The 26173-nt window shown below is 43.8% G+C and overlaps 1 protein-coding gene and 2 non-coding genes across 3 annotated transcripts in view; 1 reads left to right on the top strand and 2 right to left on the bottom strand.

Moving 5' to 3' along the window:
• Positions 1 to 26173, top strand: part of WWOX (WW domain containing oxidoreductase) — a 1106560-nt gene that overhangs the window by 586031 nt on the left and 494356 nt on the right. The window lies entirely within an intron of this gene.
• Positions 2288 to 2425, bottom strand: LOC114807473. Its single transcript, XR_003755534.1, has one exon. It is a non-coding gene; the product is annotated as a small nucleolar RNA SNORA7 (small nucleolar RNA).
• Positions 17279 to 17417, bottom strand: LOC114807484. Its single transcript, XR_003755545.1, has one exon. It is a non-coding gene; the product is annotated as a small nucleolar RNA SNORA7 (small nucleolar RNA).

The following is a 26173-nucleotide window of genomic DNA, read 5'->3' on the forward strand; positions in this document are numbered from 1 at the left end:
TCATACAGCTGCTAGGTGGCGGGGCCGGGATTAGAACCCACGACCTCTGACTCCCAAGCCCAGACTCTTTCCACTCAGCCACGCTGCTTCTCACTATCACTTGCCAGATATTTTTGGTGCTGATGATGCAACCATAGCAAACTAGAAATGTTTGGGAAGTACTTGGACTTCAGTGAACTAAAGTCAAAGCAGCAGAAACTCTCACACTGAAATTTTACTTGGCTTCCAGTGACATCATGATAACAAAACATTGCTCAACTTTAAATGAGTATGTACAGACCAGTAATTTCGGGGCTTATCAACACAAATGAAATGATATTGAGTACTGAGTACCCCTACTAGCCTTCTTGTTTTGGGTTTATTCTTGCTTCCTTGGTAGAAGTATCCTGCTGTCTGTGGTGGCATACAGCTCATTTTTGCCAACAAAAATCATTGGCTGGATATAGGTTTTTCTGGGACCAGTCTTAATGCATTTCCTAAGTTTTCTCTAGGCTCCTTGTAGTCGTAACGGTATTTATTGAGCACCTGCTGCGGGCTCAATTAAGTACTTTGGAAAGTTCAGCAGAAGCACAAGATACATTCCATGTCCACAAGGAGCTTTCCCTCTAATGGACTTAATAGACTCTAGCACTTAACCTATTGGACTTTTCAGTCCACAGAACTTGGCTGATTCCGCAGAGTGGTTCATAACCATCTGCCTCTTTCGAGCGTGTGCTTCAGTAGCACAGTTATCATCTAACAGGAGATCCTGTTTGAGTGTTTCAAGGACTTTTGGTGAACTTCAATTTTGTTGATTTGGCAGAGCTTCCCAGAGGAGCTTAATCAATAATCTGACACCAGATTCTGGTTGTACATGGACTTTTCTTGGCCAATTCACACTCACATGCATAGTAACTACCCATCAGTAGCATAATTTTGCACCGTATAGGTTAGCTGTCTTTAAATGTATCATGACACTGATCGTTCTTCACTCTGGAAGCCACTGAAATAGTGCTTGAACTTAAAATAAAGAAGGCAGCACTAATGTGTCCGTAGGAGTGGCAATAGTAGCTCATTGAAGGCAGAGATGGTGTCTCCCTCCTCTATTGTACTCTCCCAAGCACTTAGTACAGTGCTCTGCACCTAGTAAGAGCTCAATAAATACCATTAATGATTGAAGAGTATTTGTTGAGCACCTGAGTACAGAGCAGGGTACAAGCTTCTCGAGGCCCAGGGAAGCAAAGACATAATCTTTGCCTTTGAGGAGTTTGCAATCAAGATGGGGAGCCAGTACTCATAAATGGACAAGTGAAGGATCATTAATAAGGAGTTTGGTTAATACTAGGTATCAGTCCTTTCCCCTTTCTTTTCCTCCCCGGTCTACCACACGAGAGATGTTTAAATTGAGTTATGGTCCTATGAAAACATGGTATTCTGGGAATTACTTTGATTGGCCGTTATATTGAATAGTGTGAGCCTCTGGTGTGTGGAAACGACCTTGTTTTGTTGTTTATTTTTATTCTGTGTGAAGAAGCAAAATGTGGGGCTGGTAAATACCTTTTTCTTTTCCATTTTGGGCCAGTTTCATTATTTGATAAAATAAACTTGGCATCAAGTAAGAAAGTAGTGTGGAAGCCAGGCTGTTCTGCTCCACAGGCATCAGCAGTAGCTCTGGGGCCATTTTCTGTTCCACTAGAATGGGTTTTGAACATGGGTCCCCAGAGAAATGCCGGCAAAATCTTGTTCTGCAATGTTTACAGCAGATTTGTCATAACCTACAAGGGAATTCAGAGAAAAATATCATCTGGGTTGACCAAAAGACCAGGTGGCCTATTAGCCATTTGACCCTTAGAGAATCCAAGAAGGATTTTGCCTTCTCCTCCCCAACACTGAGTTGACTCTAAATGAAAGGCTCTAGCACTATTGCGTTGTGGCAGTTATGTTTCGTTCTCCACGGTCCATGGTGGCCCTGGGGTGGCATATGGGATGGCAAGGCATTTGATCATTCTCTTCTCCACCTCTGGAAATTCCAAGTAGAGCAGAGAGCCTTTCTTTCAATTCTCAAATCCCCAGGTCAGTAGTTGTTGTTGTCTTATGCTATCGAGTCTAATCCGACCCGTAGTGACGCCATGGACACATCTCTCCCAGACTGCCCCACTTCCGTCTGCAATGGTTCCGGTGGCGTATCCACAGAGTTTTCTTGGAAAAAATACAGAAGTGGTTTATCATTGCCTCCTTCTGCGCTGTAGACAAGTCTTTGCCCTCAAGTCTCTTCCATGCCGCTGCTGCCCAGCACAGGGGAGTTTTGACTTGTAGCAGATTGCCTTCCACTCGCTAGCCACTGGCCAAGTTAGGAATGGATTGGTAATGCCTCTACTTGACTCTCCCTCCTGTAGTCGAGACTGGTAGAGTACAGAAAACTCTCCAGGTGCGACCCTGAGAGGGCCCCAGATCAGGACCTAGATTTAAAAGCCAACTGGCATCAGTCAATGGTCTCATAAAGTAAACGAGAAGCAGCATGGCCTAGCGGGAAGAGCCTGGGCCTGGGAGTCAGAGGACCTGAGTTCTAATCCCAGCTCTGCCACTTGTCTCCTGCATGGCCTTGGGCAAGTCACTTCACTTCTCTTTTCCTCAGTTTCCTCATCTAAAAAATGGAGATACAATGGCTGTTCTCCCTCCTACTTAGGCCGAGCCTCATTTGGGGAAGGCACCTGTGTCTGACCCGATTAACTTTTATCCACTCCAACACTTAGAACAGCGCTTGATATAGAGTAAGTGTTTAAAAAATCAGTAATAATAATGATGATGATATTAGTAATAATAACCTATATGGGGCTTCATTAGACCATCTAGTGAATTAGTAGATCGAATGTGAGGATCTTAGCTCCTAAGAGCATTAATCAAGCCTCTCTCTCCACTGGATGACCATACAAACCCCCTGGGAAATTGCCACCCTCCTTTTGTGACCCAACAGGTTGTGACAGAACGCTCCATGGGCCTTCTCCCCACCAGATGGCCGTGCCAATTCTCCGGGAATGTGTTGCTTCAAAGCCTTGTCTTATGCTGTTGAGTCATCTTCAACCCATGCTAATCCTCATTGTTTTCCCAAATCCAAAAATTTGGGTAAGGAAAATTTCAGGTAAAACGAAATATTATTTTGGGAAAATACAGCTAAGATTTTGGGGATTTTTGAACTGTCTACATTCTGATGATGTATTGCAGGGTTGACTATTCGAGTCAATGGCAGCGTTAACTGCCACAGACTCTGATAGAATATGAATTGCATGGTGGTGCTGACTTTTCAGTGGAGCCCAGAGCACAAGACTGGAGGGAAAAAAAGGTCAGAAGAAAGATGAGCTCTTCTGATTCTAGTGGAAAATGACTAAAGCTTCCACAGAGTCTTTGGGAGATTTGCCAGTTTTAGAGAAATTTACATGAGACTTAGAAATGTTTGGAAAATTTCACTGGTGTCAGAATGGAAAAGGCACACAGAGTGTGTTTTTCCTTCAGTTCCGTGCTAAAGAATTTGAAACATCCATTCTGCCTGTTAGTTTCTTGATAGGGAAGTGTGTTTAATAGTCGGAATAGGAAGCTTGAAAAGTACAGATTTTAGGTCCAGATCCTAACTGCACTCTCTGTTCCTACCAATGTAGAGAGAAAGTGTCGTGAGGTTTGCAGCGTATCATGTGCCTTTGAGAAAGCTCTTAAACTCTCAATTCTCAGCTTCATTGTGTAGCTCTCCAGAAGTATCATTTCATGTTTTTTATGTCAAGGAGTTTACCTGGTGGTATTGTTAGCATTAGTTGACATAGTAGTGTTGTGGTAGATGAAGTGGTGATGTTTGAATTTTCCCAGAGATCCCGGGCAGAAGTAGCCCAGGCATAGGATGGGCAAGGGGCATCCAGTAGGGACTCAGAACAGGGCAGTTTTTGCAGTAGTTGGCTATATCTGAGGTGTCGTCAACTAGCTCGGTTTCAGAGAAACAGTGTGGCCTAGTGGATAGGGAACGGGCCTGGGAGTCGGTGGGACCTGGGTTCTAGTCTCAGCTCTACCGCTCATCTGCTCTGTGAACTTCATTTGTCTGTTTGCCTCAGTTACCTCATCTGTAAAATGGGGGTTAAGACTATGAGCCCCATGAGGGGCAGGGATGGGGTCCAACCCCATTTACCTGTATCTACCCCAGCTCTTAGTACAGTGCCTGACACATAGTAAGGGCTTAGTCAAAACCACAGTTGAGAAGCAGCAGGTTGGAGTGGATAGAGCACAGGCCTGGGAGTCAGAAGGTCTTGGGTTCTAATCGGCTCTGCCACTTGTCCTCTGTGTGACCTTGGACAAGTCGCTTCACTTCTCTGGGCCTCAGTTACCTCATCTGTAAAATGGGAATTGAGACTGTGAACCCCACATAGGACAGGGTCTGTGTCCAATCCGATTTGCCTGTGCCCACCCCAGTACAGTGTCTGGCACATAGTAAGCACTTAACAAATACCATTATTATAGTTATTATTTTTATGGGTAAGCACTGAACAGATACAATACTTACAGTACTCACTGTTCTAAGCATTGGGGTAGATGCAAGTTAATCAGACCCTATCCCACATGGGGAGGGAGAAGGGGTATTGAATCTATCAAATCCCTAATTTGCAGTTGAGAAAACTGAGGCAAAGAGAAATGACTTGCCCAAGGTCATACAGAAGACACGTGGCGGGGGCAGAATTAGAACCCAAGGCTCTCTGACTCCCAGGCCTGTGCTCTTTCCACTAGGCCACGATGCAGGAACTAGATGAACACTTAGATGGGCCCATCACTCCAGCTGGAGCTGGGATATGGACCAGGCTGGACACCACACAGTTGTTATGGCCTTGACTCTAATAGTCAACCCTGCAATATACCATCGAAATGTAAACAGTTCAAAAATAATCAAGACCTTAGCTGCATTTTCCTGAAATAGCATTTTGTGTTACTTGAAATTTTCTCTTCCAAAACTTTTGGATTGGGGGAAATGGTGAAGATTAGCCTTCGCAGCAACACTTTCATGATAGTGTAAACTTCAGTCCTATTTCCACTCAGGAAACATATTTATTGAGCACTTAATGGGTGCAGAGGGCTGTACTAAGTGCTTGGGAGAGTCCCGTACAGTCAGAGTTGGTAGACACATCCCCTGCCCACAGTGAGCTGGAACGGTATTAACACTCAATCTTTCCTCACGCAGAAAATTTCCATCCCCCTGATCCGTCTAGTTGCCCTTCTCTGTATCCTTTCCAGCTTGATTATGTCTTTCTCAGATCCAGTGACCAATACCGCATGTAGTATTCCAGATGTGGGAGAATTGTAGGTCTCTTTAGGGGCAGAAATGTGCCTTTATTTTTTTCTAGTCCTTTCTTAGGAAGCCCAGCAAAAGGTTGGCCTGTTTGACTGCCAACTCCCATTGTGTGAAGTGTTTAGAATTTCTATATCCTGCATAAATATTAGAGGCTTTCCGTATAGAATCCCAGCTTTTGTTCAACATCCCACCCAGCAAGTAAGCAGTTTCATTTTATTATCTGGCCACTCTAAGAATATCCTTTTAAGACTTTGAGAAAATATGATCCCAGTGCACCTGAGGACAGGGTGATTACAGAAAACACATTTGTGTAATGAGAAATAAAGAAAACCATTTTCTTTTACTTAGTATAGATAAAAATGTGTGTAGGGCAAATATATTTTTAACAATCTCAAATAGGTGGGGGCCAGGAGGGGATGGATAAAAATGACCCAACAGGTTAAAAGCTGCATTTTCGAAGTAGTATCTATTTGCTCAAAATATATTTTTGTATGCTGTAGAATGCATTCTATTGGGAACAAAGCCTACCCATTTGGTTTATTTCACTGGATCTAAGTTTCTCCCAAGTGATTTATGTTAAGAACAGCAGATAGAAGACAAAACAGAACAACCCTTACCCTCTCCCCCTCCACCCCTCGCCACTACAAAAGCAACCCTCTCCCCTTCTCCCTGCTAGACTCTGATCTAAATATGACAATAGAATCTATCTTTAATATAAAAGGACACTTTTTTTTAATTAGAACCTTGGAAGGACGTACCCTTTAATTGCTGCACTTGTAGTTTCTGGGCCATCAATATCTTTGGTTCTTTCATTAATAAACTGGCAAGTCAAATAGGAAAGCTGCGGGAGTATAATTTTTTCCCCTAAGCTCTACTTAATCAACAGCCGACTTGATCAAACAGAAAAAAGAAAATGTAAATCAGTTGCATTAATTCTGCTGGCAATAAACATGAAAGAATGCCCATTTTGCCGCAGCTATCTGGGGTAAAATGGAATGGGAGAAATCGCTAAACTGCCCTTTAGACTGCAAATGACTCGGAGAAGGCTGGGGTTTATGTATGGATTAGCACAGTGATAGACCCTGAGTAGCCAAAGACGATGACTAATTACCTGACAGAGCAGGACTCTATTCGCCTTGGTCATTGAAATTAATTTCTGTTTTCAGGCCCAGCAGAAAGCAGCTGCAAAATTTCAGTTCAATACTCAGATTAACTGGGAGTCTGCATTCGTGCTTAGGCAGAACGGTATTAGAGGAGTGGGTGCCTAAATTGGGATTGCTTTTTGACATCAAGGAAAAGGCTTCTTCTTCTTTTGTCATGAGGAGCCCTGAAGTCAAGGGAAGAAAAGTGCTGTGACTCAACCTGCTGGAGCGTGTACTCTGTCATACCAGTTTTTTTTGTTGTTGTTGTTGTTCTGTTTTTCTTTTATCGTATGAGGAAACATCCCATGGAAAAGCTGAACCCAGCAAGGAAGCCTTACTGGCCTTTTGTCCAATTACCCCACCGCACTCCTTTGGGTAAACACACTGCTTTCTTCGTAAACTCCCTCCCCACTATCCATCCTCCCCAGGACGCAAAGCCCTCCCCAGATCCCCATAGTGAATTCTTAAATGCACAGTCCCCACATGCCCAATGCAGAACCCTGTCTCCCAGCCATCCCTTTTCTGACAAACTTCTCAATCTCCCCAGCTTCATCTTTACATCCCTCTTGCCCACCTTCACCTCTCTGTCCCGTAGCATCCCCCGTTTTAACCCCGAGACCCTCTGTATTATTTAAATGTGGCCCCTGGAGCCTGGTGCAGCATCAGCAGCTGGAAGAGGGTGTTCTCTGCCCAAACGGGATCTTATGCTCTCTTGTCCCCCAGGCTCTACCTTTCCTCACTGTTCCAAACTGGATCCCCGACCTCGATTGTTCTCTCTACAGCCCTTCCGGTGCTCCTACTGTGGAAGTGGATGGTTTTCTGAAGCTTTAACACCTGGGTTTCTAACTCCGTCCTTTTGGAGAAGTCCACCTTTCATCCCATATGGGATTTCTCCATCCTAATTTGGTCAGAGTTAAATTCATTAATTAAGGCGAATTGTGGGCGGTACTTAGTCCAAGAGTCACGGGGTGGGTCCTCACTGACTCTGGAAGGACACGGCTACAGCTTCCTTCCTCATTCTCACCATCAACATGGATCTAAGGCAGACCGCATTCTTTGGATCAGAGATTCTACTCACAGCCTGTTTAATCTCAGTAGAGGCAGTGGAGGTGGCAATTAGGTCTCTGCTGGTGTGGGCTGGATTTTAACCAGTGACCTAGAGGTGAATGACTTCATATCTCATTACCGTTCCCCTGAGCCTTTTCACTCCCATGGAGTATGGGAGTCAATCAGCCACACATTAAATGTGCTTATAAGGCTCTTTTGAGTAAAATTTTTATATCTCGGCTCCTAATAATGGTCCTATTATAAATGATTGTCTCACTATGATATACTGGTTCCTTGACTTCTAGGAACTGATTTAAAAGGTAGCCTTGTGCTCCTAGTGCTCGTGGAGTTTATTCATATTGCTCAGTGCTAGCTCAGCAGCTCAAGTAGTGTGTGTGTGTGTGTGTGTGTGTGTGTGTGTGTGTGTGTTTTTCTCATGAAATATTTTCTTCCCAGCATGAGGCAGTTGCCATAATTAGCAAACCCCAGCTTGGGTGAGATGCTGATACCACTTTATGGGGAAAAAAAAAAACCACAGCTCTGCACTGCGGGAACCTCAAGCAGGACCTGGCAGCATGGGTGGACAGTTCCCATCCTGCTCGGGAGACAAAAGCTCTGTCTCTTTTGGTTAACTATTTCAGTGTAGGACTTTGGGGAGGGCAGGCAGGGAAAACAACAAAGAATATCCTTAAGAGAGAAACATCTCTCCAAATAGCAGAAAGTTTTGTACATTTTGGCAGCTTAATTATAAGAGAATGATTACAGATTGCTTTGGAAGAGCTGAAGAAAAAATACTTTAATATCTAAGTAGGAAACCTCTAAGGCTTATCTTTCACTGGAAAAGAAGAAAAGCAGCGTGGCCTAGGGGATAGAACATGGGCCCGGGAGTCAGAAGATTGGGTTCTAGCCACGGCTCCATCACTTGTCTGCTGTGTGACCTTGGCCAAGTTAGTTAGCTTCACTGTGCCTCAGTTTACCTCATCTGTAAAATGGGGATTAAGACTTTGAGCCCATGTGGGACATGGCCCATGTCCAACCTGATTAGCTCGTATCTACCCCAGCGCTTAATACAATATCTGGCACATAGTAAACGTTGAACAAATGCCTTTTTTTTTTAAAGCAATGCCCGACTGCTCCCCCGAAGCTCCACCTTAGATTCTTGGTATATAAATGTGTGATTGAAAAAGGACAGGATAGGGTGCAGTTATAATTAGTCATGATTTTTCCTTTGATAGCTCCTTACTGGCCAGGTAGGGAACAGGAAGCGGAGGCTTCTTAACTGAGTTTTGTGCCCTGAGTGTGACCATGATAGAGATAATTGAAAGAGTAATCCATCTCCTAATTCCCTTCTTTCGTCCCATTCGTTCTTTCAGAGCAGTCAGGTATCACTGACTGCATTACAACAACAGCGACAGCGTGAATGTGACTTAAAAAAAAAACAGTTGTGTCTGGTTAATTCAAAAGCTTAAATTTTGCTTTTTAGTTAGTTCCCGAGGGACCCCAATGCAACATAAGTGAGGTTGCTGTTTTGAATCTGAAGTGATGTTTTCAAAGCTTCGCACATGTAGGCCACTGGGCCCAAGGCTAGCAAAATGTTCAGCACCCCTGAAGTGCTTACTGAACTTTTGACAAGGTGCAAACTGATGGCATCTCTTGTGCCAGAAACTCTATTTAATGGATGGGGGAATCTTTTCTCTGCAAATGTTACAACATTCATAAGTGATTGTGAATAAGTCACATCCAGGGAAGTTTGTGCTTGAAGACTTCAGAAAAGCATTTTTATGCCTGAGAAATACTGGCCCTTCATGAAATATATAGAACTTGTGCTAGTTTCTCGCATGTAAACGGTCTTTTTATATTCCCTTTTTGGGGGGGATTTTTTTTTTCAAATAAAGATCATGTTATTTTTTCTGCATTTGTCTGCCAGGATTTAGTCAAGTGCAAACATTTCCTCTCCATTGTCTCTTTAGGCTCTTCTTTCCAGTTTTTGTTGTGCCTAAATTTAGTCAATCGCAATCATGCCCTTGCATGTCTTTTTGTGCATAAACTCTAAGTTTCTGATATTAATAATCCATTCATTTACCTGTCTACAAAAAACCCTATGTTTTTGTGCTATTTCTGTATATATAAGTCTAAATTTAGTGAAGTTTAAGTTTCTGATGAAAGACACTTTATAAATAAGTTGTGATTATGTGCTACTTTATAAGGCTGCAGGCATGATGGCAAAGCCTGGTTATGGAATTGTTCAGGCCCCCCGGTGGCAGAACTGTAGTCAATAACACTAAATGGGAAATGGGAAACTCAGTCTTGCTACACCTGGGAACTACATTTCCCTGATTCCTCTGAGAAGGCAATAATAATAATGGTATTTGTTAAGCACTTACTATGTGCCAGGCACTGTTCTAAGCGCTGGGGGTGATACAAGGTAATCAGGTTGCCCCACGTGGGGCTCACAGTCTTAGTCCCCATTTTTCAGATGAGGTAACCAGAGAAGTTTAGTGACTTGCCCAGAGTCACACAGCTGACAAGTGGCGGATCCGGGATTATTTGATCAATCCAATCAACTGGCTGGGAAGAGGCTTTCAGTTCAGCAGAGGGGGCTGCCCTCTTTCAGTATGCTGAGGACATTTTCAGGTGTATTTATGATAGTTTGTGTACATATTGAAACTTGTTTATCAGTGGGAGTGTAAGCTTTGGATCTGGTTTAGCCTTGTCCTACTTCTCTTCCTACAGTTCTCTGTTTGAGCTCTAAGTGCCTGAAAAATATCTGGAGGTGCTATGAATTTCTGTTTGGTTCCTGCCTCATTAGTCTTAGTAGAATGGCAGTCTCGTTTGCCACGGTGAGAGTGATCAGCAGTACCAATATAACAGTCTTATGGCTTGAAACTGTGATATAAGGCACCTTAAAGAACTGGGAGTCTAACAAGGCATTCAGAGATTTTTGATAACACTTTGCTGGCTATCCTATAAATAAGGTACTTGAAGTTTACCCCCCGCCCTAAGTTAAAAGAATGATATTTATTGAGTGCTTACTGTGTGCAGAGCACTGTACTAAGTGCTTGGGAGGATATGCTATAACAGAAATGGTAAACACGTTCCCTCCCCACACTGAAAAAATCTTCTCTAACTTCTGTTTTTCACACACGAGTTGTGAGAGTCACTGAATTGGCCTTTTCGCATCATTTGTAACAGTCGTGGTTGGAAACACATTTTGTTGTTGTCCAACCCTGGGCCTTGATTTTTTCCACCCTTTGGAAATCATCAATCTGATTAACACCTTAGGATCTTAATGGTGCTATCGTGGAGATGGTAGACCAGTTCTGACCTTAACTGGAGTTATGAAAATTGGTTGCATTATCGTTAAGACAATTTCTTACCAAGCTCAATATTTGTGTATTTTGACCAGGTCCTTGTCCAATGATTGAGCTGAAATGAAGCAATAATCGATTGTATGCCATGAGTAAAGTGGATATGTGACATGTAAATTCAAGTTAGAAACTGCTGACTTGCCTTTGAAATTTTTCTAGTGGAGAAATGCATGGTGCAAAAAGGGTACAAGTTGCCTGGCGGTGGCGCTGAGCACTGTACTAAGCGTTTTGGAGAGTACGGTATAACAAAGTCGGTAGACATGTTCCCTGCCCACAAGGAGCTGGCAATCTAGCAGGCAAGAGAGGCATTGATATAAGTAAACGAGTTCCAGATATGGACATATGTGCTGTGAAAAAGGGCGCCAAGATGACACCTAATCTATCTCACCAGCCCAGACCTCTTGTCCTCCCTGCCATCTCTCATTCCCTCCTGCCCTCAGGACATCTCTACAGGAATGTCCTGCTGGCACATCAAAGCTAATCTTCTCATCTCCTCTTTCACTTAACTGTTCCATGTCAGCAGACCACACCACCATATTCCCCATCTCTGAAGTCAGCAGTCTTGGCATTACCTTTGACACCTCCCTTTCTTTCGATATCCATATTCAGGCCACCGCTAAATTTTTTCCTCCACTACATATGCAGGATGTGTCCCTCCTTCCCTCTCCAAACGGCTACCTCTCTGGTCCAATCAGTAGTCAATTCCCAGCTTGATTACCACATTCACTTTCTCACAGCATCCTTTGCCTTCAGTCAATTCCAGTCTCCAGTCCATACTTCTTAGGCTGTTGCCCAAATCATTTTTCTTAAACATCGTTCTGTGTTTAATGACTCCCAGCGCGTCAAATACCTCCGTTGGTTTTCTCCACATCGAGGAGAAACTTCTGACCTTTGGATCTAAGGTGTGCAATCAGCTCTCTCCCTCCTACCCATCCACTGTCTTTTCCCATTATGCTCCAGTTTACACTCTTCATTCCTCTCAAGTTAACATTCTTACTGAGACTCATTCTAGTCCCTCTCACTACCAAACTCTTACTTTCCCCTTTCCCCTGCCTGGGACTCCTTCCCATCTTAAATCTGACAGACCATTGCTCTCCCCATCTTCAAAGCCCTTCTGAAATCTTATCCCCTCCAAGAAGCCTTCCCTGGTTAATTTCAAATATTTCCAGTTTGTATCCCCACCTTCCCCAGCTGCCACTTAAGTACTCCTGCCCCTTAAACACAGTAGGTTCCCAACAAATACTATTGCTTTAAAAATCTGTTCTTCTCTTGATTATAAGATCTTTGTGGGTCGGGAACGTTTCTGTCAACTCTACTGCATTTTTTCCCAAGCACCCTGTATAATGTTTGGCATATAGCAAGCACTCAGTAAGTACCATTGATTGATTCATTTTTGTTATTCATAAGAACAGTGCGTGGCACATAGTAAGCACTTAAGTACCACTGTTATTATAAGGATAATTAATAATGATGATAGTGCTTGCTATATGGCAAATATTATACTAAGCACTGGGATAGATACAAGTTAATCAGGTTGGGCACAGTCCCCATCCCACATGAGGCCCACAGTCTAAGGGGGAGGGATAAAAGCTCCTGAATCCCCACTTTCCAGATGAGGAAGCTGAGGCATAGAGAAGTTAAGTGTCTTGTCCAAAGTCACACAGCAGGCAAGTGGCAGAATCACGATTAGCATTTAGGTCCTCTGACTCCCAAGCCTGGGCTCTTTCCAATAGACCATGCTGCGTCCCTGAATGGAGCTGGAACAGCTCCAAGGTTTTTTGACCTTGTGATTGAATCCTCATGTGTGGTTCTTGGGTGTGTTGATTGACTCCTCTTGCCCTGGAGAAGCAAGTTAAGTGACTTCAGCTGCAAGCCTACCTTGATTCTGGGGTTTGCCCAGCGGATTCCCAGATTGACAAGGTGGTGAGTCAGGCACTTCTCTGTATCTCTGCTTCTTCATCTGTAAAATGGGGGTTCATTACCTGTTTTCCCTCCCCCTTAGACGGTGGCCCCTATGTGGGACAGGGACCAAGCCCAACCTGATTAACTTGTATTTAGTAAGGTCCAAAAAGTGAATCACCAATCAGAAGGATCTGTTGCTATCACAGTTCCTAGGGGAGGTTCTGAGTTGGGACTAGTGGTGGTCATCTCTTAGTATATTACCCTTATCCCTGCAAATGGTTGTTTGGTGCCAAGGGGGAAATATTCCCCTTTTGGCATTAGGACAAAAAGAAATATTTTCTGTGGGGAAAAAAACATCATTTTAAACAAGGCATTCACCCCGTGCAGGCACAGTCACAGTGTTGGGAATGCTGTTTTCACATGGTGAGGATTATTTAAAGCACTCAACCCAAAGAAGCACACTTTCATCGGTTGCTTTATGGAATTGCAGGATTCTGCTGAATGCCAGAGAGTCTCTGAGAAGGACAGATTAATCTGCTTGTTTCCTATGGACTCAAAAAAAATACCTTAGAAGCATACTAAGTCTCTTGTTTTTTTCCTGAGCAACTTACAGGAGATTTGGTCCATTTTTAACTAAAACAAACCAAAAAACAACAGAAAAACTTTTTTTTTATTCCACTAATGAAGTAAAAGAGATAGTGTTTCAAAAAGAAAAGAAGAATGATTGGGGGGCAGTTTTAATACTTGGAAGACTCTCATGAGAATTCTCCTTGGTAGTTTGACAGTATTGGATTGCTATAGTAATTTTAGTGTTCATTGAGGGCATACTTTGAAGATAAAAAGATGTATTAAAAAGAGTATGATTATTTTCTTTCAGAAAGCAACAGTGGCAGCTGTTTGCACAAACAGATAATTCGTCTTGCCAATTCCATATGTTGTAGAGATCGTCCTCATTCTGAATGATTGCAGTACAGAATCTTGTCCTAATTTGAAATTTGCATACTGGTCTCGGGTGTTGCCATTAATGTTAGCCATATGCAGGCCATTTTGTAAAATCACGTGCACACGGCATGTTTCCCAAATTAAATGTAAAACCCAAAAGATAATGAATTCATGATGCTCCTGTGCAAACACATTTTTCACATTTAGAGGGTTCAGTCTGTTCCCTGAAATCCTATAATTAGCATATGTTGTCATTGGGATGTATTTATTACAGTGGTAGGGTTCTCGGGAAGCCGGATTTAATAGTTTTAAATCAGAGCCAAACATGGACTTTAGGAATTCTATTCACAGTAAATTGTGGGCAGAGTGAAAGGTGATAGAATCGGCTTCCATATCATGTCTGACTAATCTCACAAATCTCAGCATGACTGAAAAAAAAAATCAAACTTGAATTTTGCGCGGGAAAGCCGGAGGGTAGTGCTCATTCAGAGCTAGCGTACGCCTCACTCAGCATAGCCTCTTATTAGAATGAGACTGGAAGCTCATTTTCATTGGGATAATTAGAATTCTTTGAACCAATGAGTGCCCCTACAGTCTTGTTAGTCTAGGATGGAGAGGTTTTTTTTTTTCTCAATTTGGACTTTTAGTAGTGGGATTAGTATTTATTACACTCTTACTCTGTACGCAGCACTGGAAAAGTATAGAGAGGTGGGAATTAGACACAGTCCCTGCCCCTCAAGGGACACACAGTCTAAGAGTATATGAGGAGAGAAGGGGCTGGTGACAGAAACACAGAGGTGAAACTAAACACCAAGACAACATAAAGACATAACTACACAAAATATAAAGAAAATGAGTAGGGTGCTGTAGCTAGAGGGGCAGGATTTCGGGCACTTCATGCTGCAGGGTCAGTGGAAGGCAGGATGGGATGGAGTGTCGCCGATGGGTCGGAAGAGAGCTGGTGTCGATACCGGGGGTGACCTGGCCGTTCGATGGGGGGTGGGCGGGGGGAAGAGGGTGATGCTGAGAATGCTCAGCTGCTGCTGCTGCTTTCTTTCGTTTTTAAGTGCTTACTGTTTGCCAGACACTGTACTAAGTGCTGGGGTGGATACAAGCTAATCAGACTGAACACAGTCCCTGGCCCACATGAACACAGAGTCTTAATCCCCGTATTGCAGATGAGGTAATTGAGGCGCAGGGAAATCGTGACTCCCCACGGGTCACACAGCAGACAAGTGCCGGAGCTGGGATTAGAGCCAAGGTCTTCTGACTCCCAGGCCATGCTTCTTATGTCCCTGCAGCCCAGGGCTCCCAAAACATGTTGGGAGCAGGGGACCTCAGGCGCGCAGAGGGAAAGCAGTGGTGTTCCTGGTTGCTTCTTTTATTGAGATCCTTAATTTCTATTCTCTTTACTTATATTGCTACTGTCCATCTATTTAGTTATCGCCCTGCCTGACTGCTTTAGCGGATAGGTTCCGGGCAGGTCTTCTTTTTGGGGAAGCTTCTAAATTCAGGAAGGCTTCATTTGAACACATCTCAAATGACCCTTAAAATGTTATGCTGAAGCTAGCACCAGAAACGCTTTCCACCGTAACTTCTGACACTACCTGGATATCTTTAAAAAAAAAGTTTTTGGGCAAAACTTTCAGTTCTTTATGGTACGGACCTGAGAAGGCTCATGAGAAATCGGAAACATTTTAAACCCACTTTTTTAGCTTGTCGTTCATTCTCATTATATTCCTATGTCTTCCTTCGATCTCGGCATGGCTGATGAAGTTCAAGATATCTGAGCATACGATTTGATTGGTAGAAAGCACGACTCATAGGTCAACTTGCATACAGCCAGGCATCCAAGATGTTGTTAGTGAGGCCAAACAGCTAAAGTGCAAGTGCTTCAAACAATCCTTGAATAAAAGAGAAAGCAGTTTAAATTGCTTTACAGCAACCAGCATGGTGACTGTTACCACTTTCAAGTGAGCCACAGAAACACAGTACAGATCTGCACAGATTTTACCACAACCTACCTCCCATGCTTCCTCAGCCACAATTTCTGAGCAGGGGTCTTGTCACCAGGGACAGAGCCTCAGATGATGCTGCATTTCAGGTGAAAAACTGTTTTTTCTGCTTCTCCCTCTCATCTCCGGAAGCAGACAGTCTCTTTCCTTGGCCAACCCCGACCCTCTCTTTCCTTTTGCAATCGATGTATGGCATGAGAATAAGTCTGATCTTAAGTATTCAAGGGCAGCCACTGATGACTAATCTTCCCACTCTGCCACTGGTCTGCTGTGTGACCCTGGGCAAGTCACTTCACTTCTTTATGCCTCAGTTACCTCATATGTAAAATGGGGATTAAGACTGTGAGCCCCATGTGGGACAACCTACCTTGTATCTACCCCAGCACTTAGAACAGTGCTTGGCACATAGTAAGTGCTCAACAAATACCATCATCATTATTATTATTGTTTCTTAACCTTCCCTCTTGTGGAACACTATTTTTCCTCCCTTATCGTCTCCCTTACCCACTGCACCCCCCTAACTTTTCTACATCTTTAAATCCATCCTGAAATCTCCAGTGCCCATCACCTATTCCCCGCCTTGCCCCTGATGACCTGGCCAACTACTATTCATTATTTTTATTACTATTATCATTATTATTGTATTTAAGTGCTTACTATATGTCAAACACTGATCTAAACACTGGTGTAGATTCAAGTTAATCGGGTCAGACACAGTCCCTGTTCCTATAAGGGACCTCGCAGTCTAAGTAGGAGGGTGAACAGGTATTGAATCCCCATTTTACTGATGGGGGAACTGAGGCACAGAGAAGTTAATTGGCTTTACCTAGGTCACACAGCAGTCAACTGGCAGAGCCAGGATTAGAAACCAGGTCCTCCGACTCCCAGGCCTGTGCTCTTTACACTAGGCCACGTTGCTCTCTTATTTTATAGACAAAACCAAAACAAGTGAGAGCAACACAAACTCTCCCCATCACTGTTCCAGCTCTTTCCCACCCCATCACTCAGTCTCTCATTCTTCTTGGCTGTCCCTCAAGAGGAAATCTCTTACCTGCTTTCCAAATTTATGCCCTCTACCTCTGCTGCCGACCCCCATTCCTTCTCCTCTTCTAAAAACGCTTGCACCCATTTTTTTCCCTCCCTGTTGACCATCTTCAATTGCTTCTTCTCTGATTACTCCTTCCCCTCTGCCTTCACACACACCCAAATCTCCCCTATCCTAAAAAAGCCCTGCTCTGGATCCCACTGTACCAACCAGCTATCGCCCCATCTCCCTCCTACCGGTCCTGTTTGAACTCCTATCTAATGGATTACTTATGTCTGCTGCTTCAGCTTTCTTTCCTCCTTGTCTTACGTTGCCGAGTTGCCTCCGACCCATAGTGACTCCATGGGCATGTCTCTCCCAGAACGTCCCAAACTCCAGTCGTTCCGGTAGTGTAGCCATAGAGTTTTCTTGGTAAAAATACGGAAATGGTTTACCAGTGCCTTCTTCCACACGGTAAACTTGAGCCTCCGCTCGCTGCTCTCTCCTGTGCAGCTGTTGCCCAGCACAGGTGAGTTTTGACTTGTAGCAGGTTGTCTTCCACTCACTAGCCACTGGCCAAGCTGAGAATGGAATGGGTATACCTTTGTTTGACTCTTCCCTCCAGTAGCCAAAACTGTTAGAGTACTGGAAACTCTCCAGGTGCGATCCTGAGAGGGAGCTTTCCTCCTACCCCCTCTTCAGTTGGGCTTCCACCCCCTTTGCTCCACTGAAACTGTTGTCTCCAGAGTCACCAATGACTTCCTTCTTGTCAAATCTAAAGGATTCTACTCCATCCTGATACTTGTAGATGTCTCAGCAGCTATGAATTCCTGGAAACACTATCTAAACTTGATTTCTCTGACACTTTCCTCTCCCCTTAGACCATGAGCTCCATGTGGAACAGGGTCTGTGTCTGATCTAATTATATTGTATCTACCTCGGTGATCAGCGCAGTGCTTGGCACAAATTAAGTGCTTAACAGATACCACTATTAATATTTTCCTGGTTCTCCTACCTCTCTGCCCAATGCTTCTCAGTCTTTCTTGCCAGCTTTCCCTTTGCCTCACATGCCCAAACTGTGGAAGTCCCACAAGTTTCTGGTCTGGGTCCCCTTTAATTCTCGATCTGTTCTCACTTCCTGGAGAAGCTCATCTGTTCTCGTGGCTTCAACTACCACCTCTATGTGGATGGCTCGTAAATGTACCTTGCCTGCACTCACCTATCTCCTTCTCCGCAACTTCAGTTTCTTCTCATAGCAGGACATCTCCACATGGATGTCCCACTGGCACTCTAGCTCAGTATGTCCAAAACAAAACTCCTCACCCTTCCACCCAAATCCTTTCCTCCACCTAACTTTCCCATCACTGTTGACAACACCGCCATCTTCCCCATTTCTCAAGCCTGTAACCTTGAGTCCTCCCTCTCTTTCAACACCTGAATTCTCTGTGTATCTCCACATTCTTTTGCTGGTCCCAGACACTTGTAGTATCCCAGCTTGATTTCTGCAATGTCCTCCTCACTAATCTTTTTGCCTCCAGTGTCTCCCCTCTCCAGTTTATATTTCACTCTGATGCCCAGATCATTTTTCTAAAACATTATTCTTCATATGTTTCTCCACATCTCAAAAACTTCAGGTGGTTGCCTATTCCTTTCCGCATCAAGCAGAAAACTCCTGTCCGTCAGCTGTATCGACTCCCTCCTTCTTATCCGCTCTCTTCTTCCACTACACCCTTCCTTCTGTGCCTCATTCTTCTTAAACTAATCTACTCACTGTGTCTGTTTCTTGTCTCTACCCACCTCTTGTCCACAGCCTGGAGCCCCCTCTCCCTTCACATCTGTCAGACTACTGCTGTCCCCACCTTCACAGTCCTCCTGAAATCACATCTCCTCCAGGAGGTCTTCCCCCAGTTAATCACTCCTCTCCTCACCTTATATCCCCCACCTGATATTTCAGCCCTTGGACATCACTTAAGCAGTTGGGTACTCATACCCTTCTTCCCCTCTGTCCACCCTCCCCATCCCCTCTAGCCCATATGGATATATATATTTTTAATGGTAATTGTTAAGCACTTATTATGTATCAGGCACTGTACATAATCTTATCCTGGGGTAGATACAAGATAATCAGGTGGGACATAGTCCCTGCCCCACATGAAGCTCATCGTCTAAGTCAGAAGGAGGAAGATTTAATCCCCATTTTGCAGATGAGGTAACTGAGGCCCAGAGAAGCGAAGTGATTCGCCCAAGGTCACACAGCAGGCAGGTGGCAGAGCCGGGATTAGAACCCAGGCCCTTGCTCTTTCCATCCACTAGTGTACATCTTTGTACTTGGTTGCCTCCCCTACCTGTAAGTTATTTTAGTGTCTGTCTCCCCAACTGAATTGTAAATTCCTTGAGGGCAGTGATCATGCCTACCAATTTTATTGTACTCTCCCAAGCATTTAGTATGGTGCTCTACACAAAGTAGGCCCTCACTAAATACTTTTCATTACTGACTTCAGGGCCACTGTTTTAGATGCTCATGAAAAGGACTTGGGTTCCTCGCTCCAGCACTTGTGTGCTGTATTCATTTGTTCAGTCGGATTTATTGAGCGCTTACTGTGTGCAGAGCTATATGGCCTTGGGCAAGTCACAACTTCTCTGTGTCTCAGTTACCTCATCTGTAAAAGGGGATTAAGACTGTGAGCCCCATGTGTGTCCAACCTGATTAAAAGTACAGCACCTGGCACATAGTAAGCACTTAACAGATATCATACATTAAATTAATTAAATTAATGAGATAGGATATCTCTGACTGGACAAGCACACTCTAATGCAAGGGTCTGGAACCTTTTGGCGTAGTGCTTAGTTCAGTGCTCTGCACACAATAAGCACTCAATAGATGCCATTGTTTGTTGTACAACAGCCAAAAAAAAAGATAGCTGGATAAAATAAATAAATAATAATAATGTTGGTATTTGTTAAGCGCTTACTATGTGCAGAGCACTGTTCTAAGCACTGGGGTAGACCCAGGGTAATCAGGTTGCCCCACATGAGGCTCACAGTCTTCATCCCCATTTTACAGATGAGATAACTGAGGCACAGAGAAGTGAAGTGACTTGCCCACAGTCACACAGCTGACAGGTGGCAGATCTGGGATTCGAACCCATGACCTCTGGCTCCCAAGCCCAGGCTCTTTCCACTGAGCCACTCTGCTTCTCTAAATAAATGGATAAAAAAATAGTGGATAAAATAGCTGGAGCCACTCATACCATTTTAGCAGAAGTGGAATAGTAGCATGAAAACAGGAAAGAAAAAGAAATGGATTTGGAGAGCCAGGAGGAGAGAAACCACCCCCACCCTCCAACTTATTCCAGTTTTTTTCATTTGATAATGGATGCCAGAATGGAAAACACCATGCCTACTGTGGTTTAAACACTGGGGTAGAAACATGTGAATTAGGTTGGACGCAGCCCCCATCCCACATGGGGCTCACAGTCTAAGTAGGAGGGAGAATAGGAGAACCGAGGCCCAGAGAAGTTAAATGACTTGCCCAAGGTCACACGGCATGCATTTGGCAGAGCTGGGATCCTCCCAGGCTGAGGATCTTTTCAGTAGTCATTGCTGCTTCTCCCATGCTCGCTTCTCCTCTTCCGCCATCATCGTGGACCTGGCACACATAGAGGGTGAGCCTTTTTCTCCAGGGTCCGCAGAGGCTGAATATAGAGAGAAGCAGCGTGGCTCAGTGGAAAGAACACAGGCTTTGGAGTCAGAGGTCATGGGTTCGAATCCCGGCTCGGCCACTTGTCAGCTGTGTGACTTTGGGCAAGTCACTTAGCTTCTCGGTGCCTCAGTTACTTCATCTGTAAAATGGGGATTAAGACTGTGAGCCCCACGTGGGACAACGTGATTCCCCTGTGTCTACCCTAGCGCTTAGAACAGTGCTCGGCACATAGTAAGCGCTTAACAAATACCAACATTATTATTATTCCCCTTCCTTGCCCTGTTTGGCTGGTCTACCTCAATGTCACTGCTGCCTGTGCAGACTGCAGGGGGATGAGAGGAAGTAGCTCCAGCTTGCCCAGTCTTGCGACGAGGATGGCGGGAGTCCGGTGTCAGTAGCTGGGCCTTGGCCAGCCCGTGGTGGCCAAGCTGTGGGCCCCCCCTCCCCCGATCCCCCTTCAGCCCCTTTCCGGCTTAAAGGAGCAGGGGTACGATAGATACCGGAAAGCTGTGATGCTCTCGCCCTCCTGGTGCCGAATTGCCTCTCCTCAAGAGCCACGTCTGATAGTAGAGATTTGGCTTGTGAGTCGTGGGTTACCGACCCCTCTGTGGGATTTACTTGAGGCTCAGTCTTTTTGTTTTATAAATTCATGTTATCTCCGGATCAAATTGGTCAGGAAATGGCAAAAAGTAAGGCTCTTCTTTCTGAGACCTCAGTGTAATAAATTGACATGATAAACCTCATCTGTGACTTCAGGGAACAAGTGAATTAATCAAGGAATTCTATCCATAATGTTTTTAGAAGTTAGAACGTTTTAAATGTATGAATCTCATCTGTGTGCAGCTTTCTGTCTTGGTGTTTCCTGCCAAAAGATCTCTTGACAGGAAATAAACATTAAAATAATCTTTAATCCCTTGTCTGCTCTATTACCATTAAGAATTGATGCACTTTAATTCTGTGGGATTTTAACTACAAAATGGAATGGCTAAGTAGTGATAATTGGGTTTGGAATTATATGGTCATTTATATCAACAGCAATGCAAGAAGCTGGGAGGGTGATTAATTATTTACCATTTCCTGGTTGAGATTCCTATTAGAGAATTTTCTGATATGTTCTGCTGTGAACAATTGTCACCAAATGAGTATAAACAAATCTGTGATGTGAAATCTTATTTAGAAATGAGACTCTATTTAGATGATCTGTGTTTGATTTGTATTTACCGTGGCTCAGTGGGCATTCATTTGTCTAATGAAAGTATCCTCCTGGAAGTTTTCTAAGCTTCCCTGCCCTTATACAACTGCAAAATGCACTCTGCTGAAACAGGGCCATCAATTTGCTAGGATGAATGTCACTCTCCAAAGCACTTCTACTATCAAAAGCCCGCTTTTGATTCAAGGATAGCCATTCTGCTTTCTTCAAGCAAAGAAGTCGAAATAATCCAAGTGTCAGTGGCATTTATTGAGTGCTTAGTGTGTGCAGAGCACTGTTCTAAGCACTTGGGAGAGTACTCTACAACAAGCAGCGTGGCTCAATGGAAAGAGCACGGGCTTGGGAGTTAGAGATCATGGGTTCTAATTCCAGATCTGCCACTTGTCAGCTGTGTGACTTTGGGCAAGTCACTTAACTTATTTTGTTTATTTTGTTTAATGAGATGTGCATCACCCTGATTCTATCTAGTTGCCATTGTTTTTATGAGATGTTCTTCCCCTTGACTCTATTTATTGCCGTTGTTCTTGTCTGCCTGTCTCCCCCGATTAGACTGTAAGCCCATCAGACGGCAGGGACTGTCTCTGTCTGTTGCCGACTTGTTCATTCCAAGCGCTTAGTACAGTGCTCTGCACATAGTAACCGCTCAATAAATACTATTGAATGAATGAACTTCTCGGTGACTCAGTTACCTCATCTGTAAAATGGGGATTAAGACTTTGAGCCCCACGTGGGACAACCTGATCACCTTGCAGCCCTCCTAGCGCTTAGAACAGTGCTCCGCACATAGTAAGCCCTTAACAAATGCCATCATTATTATTATTATTAGACATATTCCCTGCCCACAAGGAACTTACAGTCTAGAAGACTGAAGAGTAACTTACTCCTGTTGGCCCAATCTCCCCATCTGTGAAATGAACAAGATGTGTTTCTTCCTCTCCTAAAAGGAATGGGCAAATGGGAGGATCTTTGGTCGTTCAACAAACCGTACGCTTCTCTTCGGATAACATTGTTTAGTAATAATACACTGTATTCTTATTTGTCTTCCCCTGGAAATTATTCCTTTGAGAGGCCACATCTATAATTTTGTGCAAGTTCCTGGAAAAATATTGTTATAAAAATATAATATGATGTATTAATAATAACAATGATAATGGCATTTGTTAAGCACTTCTGTGTCAAACGCTGTACTAAGTGCTGGGCTACATATACGATAATCAGTTTGGACTCGACCCCTGACCCACACGAGGGTTGAGGTATAAGTAGGAGAATAGGTATTGAATTCCCACTAAGCAGCCTGGCTTAGTGGAAAGAGCACGGGCCTGGGAGTCAGAGGCCGTGGGTTCTGGGAGTCAGAGGGCGTGGGTTCTAATCTCGGCTCTGCCACTTGTCAGCTGTGTGACTTTGGGCAAATCACTTAACTTCTCTGTGCCTCAGTTCCCGCTTCTGTGAAATGGGGATTAAGACCGAGTCCCACGTGGGACAACCTGAAAACCTTTTATCTACCCCAATGTTTAGAATAGTGCTTGGCACATAGTAAGCGCTTAACGAAGACCATCATTATTTTATGGATGAGAGAACTAAGGCACAGAGAAGTGAAGGGACTTGCCCAAGGTGTCATGCAGCAGGCAAGCGGTAGAGTTAGGGTTAGAACCCAGCCCCAGGCCTGTGCTCTTTCAACTAGGGCACACTGCTTTTAAATTTGGGGGTAGTAGGGATTTGTAGAAACATCAGAAAAGTTCAGACCATCACAGTCTGGAACAGAGCCGTGGCTCCTCTTGACAGAAAAAATGGGCTAACAAAGTTTGCTGAGAGATTTGGAAAAGGGTTCCAAATTCATAAACTCTTTTAAACGACATTTTTTGAGGAACGTTTTGCCATCAATTATAATACCCAAATTCCTACCTGTTTACTAAGGTCTCCACGCCTGCCCTTTTATAGCATGTTATATAAAATGGTTTCATCAGTAATAATAGAGCCTTAAACAACTTTCCCGAAATTACCTGTTAGGTATACTCCGTCTCTAGAGAAAATCTGCTTATGCAAAATTTTTTGTTGAAAAGATTTACAAAACAGTTGTTTTAATGCCAACTCACAATGATGCAGAACAGAATGCTATCCTTTAGCAGGGTAAATAGTTCAATTAAGTTTGTGTCAGAAGTTTAAGGGTTTCGTTTGTGGTTGGGTTTTTTTTGCAGTTGCATTGTTGGGGGATGGGGGGAGGGAGGCCTTGTTAATTTCATACCTAATGAACTCTGCTTCAGGAATCAACATCACAAAAACTCCCTCCCAACATTCCCATAGCTCTCAGCCAGTGATGGAAAGAAGCCCAGGGCTAGCCAGTGACTGAGTAGTGGTTAATTCCTCAAAAAGATCATGTATCTCCATCAGCAGTAGAGATGCTGAAGAGTTAGAACCCTCTTATTGCTGCTTACCTTTTCACTTGGGGTTGATAAAGTGTATTTCTGCTGCCAAGCTTTTTACCTTCACAACCACCTGAAAATAAATTTAGGAAAAATGTTTACATCTCATTATAAGGTACTTAGAAAGCAACCTCCTTATAATGCCACATAGCTTGATCCCCAAGGTAGGCCATTTTTTTTCCCTCCCAGTACATCCCATTGATTTCCTATATGACTTTATCTGCCTAATACAAAATGTGATTGAACAGTTATTTGTCAGGATTTGCCCATTGCTTATCAAACATTTATGCTTTAACTACTGCCAAGATGTCTTCGTGTGAAGCGTTTCTAATATTTAATCTTTTCAGCAAAAGGATGATCATGTTGACGGCTCTGCAACAAAACTCTTTTGAAAGTGAACCCTATTTGGGGGAAACTGAATTGTGCATTTGGGGGCAATCTGTGAAGGAGGACATTCCTGATTCTGGCTGTCTATTAATAGCAATTGACTCCCCTATTCAGATCATTTTAGTAGAGTAAGATTATAAATTTCTTGGCACTGCACAGTACGATATTGCTCTTTGGTTGATGTATCCATTAGGAAAGAGAGGCTGATATAAATAAGGCTGTGTTTCTATAAATAGAATTGGAAAACATGAGTGCCTGAGCAAGGTCAGCAGGTTTGTGTATTTTGGGGGGGTTTTAGTCAGAAATGGAGGATTGAACACAGACTCTTCCTACTTCACTCCGCTGTCCTCAGTCATTTTTTTAAAAAGCTGCTGCCCTGCGCACATCACCCCACTCCTCGAAAACCTCCAATGGCTGCGCCTTTCTCCGCACATGAAGCCGAAACTCCTGATCGATGGCTTTAATGGACTCCATTGGTGCACTCTCCCTCCTATTTACCTTTTCTCGTCTCCAATTTCATCCCCCAACTTACATTCCCTGTGCCTCATTCTCATCTCTCCCAACTCTGACCTATTGCTCTTGCCCCTTTACTGTGCTTGGAATTTCCTCCTCCTCCTCTGATTTCCTCGGAATATTCTCCTCTCCATATTTAATGCCCTTCTAAAGTCACATCTCCTCCGGGAGGTCTTCCCCGATTAATTTCCATTTTCCCCAGGTTATAGCCTCCTCAACTACCTCCTCATCATTTCTGCACCAACTTTTTTTTGTTGTTGCTGTTGAATTTGTTAAGCGCTTACCATGTGTCAAGTATTTTCTAAGTGTTGGGGTAGAAACAAGTTAATCAGGCTGGATACAACCCCTGTCCCACATGGGGTTGCATAGTCGAAGTAAAAGGGAGAACAGATATTGAATCTCCATAATGCAGTTGAGAAAGCCGAGGCACAGAGAAGTTAAGCAACTTGCCCAAAGTCACACAGCAGGCAAATGGCGGAGCCAGGATTGGAACCCAGGTCCTTTTACTCCCAGCCTTGTGCTTTGTTCTCTGTGCTTCTCTATTGATTAAATACTCAAAATCACCCAAGCTTGTCTGTCTGCAAAATTTTCTCCTACCTGTCCATGGCTATGTCATGTTGTTTGAAACAATGCTTCACCATCAATCGGTCAATCAGTGGTATTTACTGAGTGCATACTATGTGCAGAACACTATCTATGTGCAGAACACTGTCCTAAGCACTTGGGAGAGTAAAATATAATGGAGTTGGTAGACACGTTCACTATGCCCGGCGAGCTTATGGTCTAGCGGAGGAGACAGACGTTAATATCAATGAATACATTACGGATATTTACATAAGCGCCCTGTGGCCGATGGTGGGATGAAGGTCAAGTGCTGGGAGAGTACAGATGCAAGTGTGTAGACCACTCAGAAGGGAGAGGGAGTCTAGGTAAAGAGAACTTAATCAGGAAAGGTCCCTAAGAGTTGCAGTGTGATTTTAACGAGGCTTTGAAGGAGGGGAGAGTCACGGTCTGTTGAATATGAAAGAGGAAGGAGTTCCAGGACAGAGGCAGGAGGTGGGTGAGGAGTGGGCAGTCAGATCAAGGTACCTTGAGTAAGCAGGTTGGTGTTAGAGAAACCAAGTGAGCATGCTGAGTTGCAGTAGGAGGGGACAAGATTGAGTGCTTTCAGGGCAATGGAAAGGAATTTCTGTGGGATGCA

Source organism: Ornithorhynchus anatinus, chromosome X2 (assembly GCF_004115215.2).
Source record: "Ornithorhynchus anatinus isolate Pmale09 chromosome X2, mOrnAna1.pri.v4, whole genome shotgun sequence".
In the NCBI taxonomy this organism is placed as follows: Eukaryota; Metazoa; Chordata; class Mammalia; order Monotremata; family Ornithorhynchidae; genus Ornithorhynchus; species Ornithorhynchus anatinus.